At 41.1% G+C, this 2,969-nt stretch overlaps 1 long non-coding RNA gene across 1 annotated transcript; it reads right to left on the bottom strand.

Moving 5' to 3' along the window:
• Nucleotides 1–305: 305 nt before the first annotated feature.
• On the bottom strand, nucleotides 306–2,225 carry LOC125634700 (uncharacterized). The gene is made up of 2 exons (XR_007356022.1): nucleotides 2,137–2,225; nucleotides 306–507 (listed from the first exon to the last, which is right to left on the bottom strand). It is a non-coding gene; the product is annotated as an uncharacterized LOC125634700 (long non-coding RNA).
• Between the last annotated feature and the right edge of the window lie 744 nt (nucleotides 2,226–2,969).

Raw genomic sequence — 2,969 nt, 5'->3', positions numbered from 1 at the left:
CGAGGTGGACATACACCACACAATCAAACTGTAACTGGACCCAACTCCTCTAACAACAACACAAACTAAATGGATTTGTGAAAGGTGTACGGAATAGGTAAAGATTACCCAAGTGAGTTGACTGAAACATAAAAATATGTATGTTCCCCAGTCTCGGAACACCCCTGGTGGATTTAACATACAATAGTGACCCTTTGTTTTATTTATTTCTAATTTCAAGAGGAAAAAAATAAATGGATTTTTATGGAAAAGAAATAGCTAAAGAGCCCCTGCACACCACTCAGGTTTCAGCAGTACACAGCCACAACAAGAAGTTACTTTTATTAAAAGGAGAATAACAAGTCATTATGGGTAATACTAGGGCTCCCTTGTGGGTTTTCTCCAGGTCACAAGATTCTTTACAGCCCAGATGAAAAGGCTCCAATGATTTCAGAAGCAAGGCGTCCTCTGCCAGATTCCCAGAGATCCTGCATTCACAATCTCTGGAGCCATCAATTAAGCTTATTGCTGCAAAAATGAAAGAAACTCTTAGATTCTGTGTTTATAGCCATTAAAAAAGGAAAATGTGACATTTACTTTCAAATCAAAGGCACAGCAGGACTGTGTCCATCACTGAATGGTGAGTACAGATATTCCTGGCTAACACAAGAACAGGTGTTTTCTGTATTTTACATTCTGCTACAGAGTTTTAATGAGGATAGTCAGATATATCTAAACAGGTGAACTGGCTGCCTCTCTGACCTACCTGATAAATAAACAAGATTTCTGAACATGGATCTCCCCTCCCTTTACCCCTTACTCTCTAGTAAAGAAGGCAGATTCTCAATTTTATTTAAAAAATCCTGACTATTAACACTCTACACAGTCAAAGCAACAACCAGAAAAAATAAATTCATCTGGGACATTTAAAAAAACCATCAAATTAAATATTGGAACTGCTGCAAAGATTTTTTCATTGAAATTTTTATCAAAATTAAAAAGACAAATTTTGTTATATATAGAAAAATAAAACAAAAATACATAAAGTCTCACATCCATGTACAATATTTCTGACAAATACACCTTTGTCTATAGCAACATTTAAAGAACAAATACTTATTTACACAATCAATTCTATTCTTCAGAGTGCATAGAAATTCCAGTTCTGCCTCCCAGCTCATAGAAGCCCAAAGCCTGACCATGCTGGTGGCCGTTCCATGCTAGCAGCTCGGTCTAGTGATAGCATGGAGCTCTGAGAATGTTCAGCGAATGAGCCAGGAGAGCAGCACTGCAGTTGCTCACATGTAGCTCCCAGCAAGTTGACTCCCTTGTGTTTTTGTGGCTGGGAAGATCTGACCCCCCACTCTACTGCTTCTGTGGGTCCTGTCCTTCCTGCAACATTAATTTGAGCATGCTGACCTCCTATATAACACAGGCCTTACCGTTTTTCCCCAAATAATATCTGGAGCAGATTGTTTTAGAAAAACATCCAGTCTTGATTTAAACATTGTCAGTGATGGAGAATCCTGCACTATACTTGATAAATTTTTCCAGAGGTTAATTACCATCACCAACAATGTCCACTTTATTTCCAGTCTGAGTTTCCTAGATTCAACTTCCAGCCTTTGGATTATTTTATACTGTTGTCTACTAGATTGAATAGCCCATTATTAAATACTTCTCCTCATGTAGATACTTATAGACTGTGATCAAGTTACCCCTTAATCTTCTCTTTGATAAGATAAATAGATTGATCTCGTGGAGTCTGTCACTATAAGCTATGCTTCCTAATTTTTAAATCGTTCTTCTGGCTCTTCTCTGAACCCATCATCCTTCTTGAATTTTGGGCACAAGAGGCAGACACAGGACTCCAGCAACAGGCACATCAGTGCCAAATACAGAGGTAAAATAGCCTCTCTACTCCTACTTGAGATTCTCATGTTTATTCATCCAATGATCACATTAGCTCTTTTGGCCACAGCATCACAGTGGAAGCTCATGTTAGGCTGTTTATCCACATGACCCCTAAATCTTTTTCCGAGTCACTGTGTCCCAGGATAGAATACCCCATCCTATAAGTATGGTCTACATTCCTAGATGTATACATTTATATTTAGCTGTATTAAAGCCCATATTGTGTCCTTCAGCTCAGCTTACCTGGTGACCCGGATTGCTCTGTATCAGCACTTCTGCTCTTTCCCTCACTCCTACTTACCGGAGAGATTCACAACAAGTCCTACCATTCCCCTCAGACTGAGAAAAACAGGCCTTCCAGGAGCCTACAGTTCCCATGGTTGCTTGACTACAAGTCAAAGAATCCCTCTGTTTTTGGCAGAAGCCATGTCCCAGGAATGAATAGAACTTGTGTCAAACACATTCAGCACCAGAAATGCCTGAATGAACTGTGCTCAAACACTCAAAAAAAGAGACCCCATTGTCGTTTGTAGAACATTCATTGATGTTCCCCTAAGAAAGAGGCTGTTCCAGAAATGGACAAGTGAGAGGATGGAGTTATTACAGAAAGATTGGAAACTGCCTTTGTTGAGAGGGCTTACCAATGCTCTGGCAACACACAGGGGCTCTAAAAGGGTTTGGAGGAGAGTCACCCCAATGCACGACCAACACGCAGCAGGCATAACTGGCCCTCTGCTGCCCTACTTGCAAACACTGTCTTAGGGTTAGTGCTGGAGATGGTGCTGGATGTTATCTGATCTCAGCAGAGCAATCTCTATAGCACTGAGCATGACAGATGCTCCGGGCTGTGGACCAGCCATGGCCAGCACAGTAAGGCAGCTGTAAGTAAGAGAAGTCAACAAGGGTCAAAGAAGCACCCAGGCAGTTCAGAATCAGGGTAGTACAGGACCTTCCATTGCCCTCTGCCCTGGGCTGCGCCTTGTGTGTGAAGCCTGCAAGAGCATTAAACAATAGCTTGGATACATAAAAAAGAGAGAGAAATAGTTCTGTTCACAGTGCAGTATCTCCCTTGTGAA

The sequence above is a fragment of the Caretta caretta genome, chromosome 3 (assembly GCF_965140235.1).
Source record: "Caretta caretta isolate rCarCar2 chromosome 3, rCarCar1.hap1, whole genome shotgun sequence".
NCBI lineage: Eukaryota > Metazoa > Chordata > Testudines > Cheloniidae > Caretta > Caretta caretta.
This window is presented reverse-complemented; position numbering and strand designations above follow the sequence as displayed.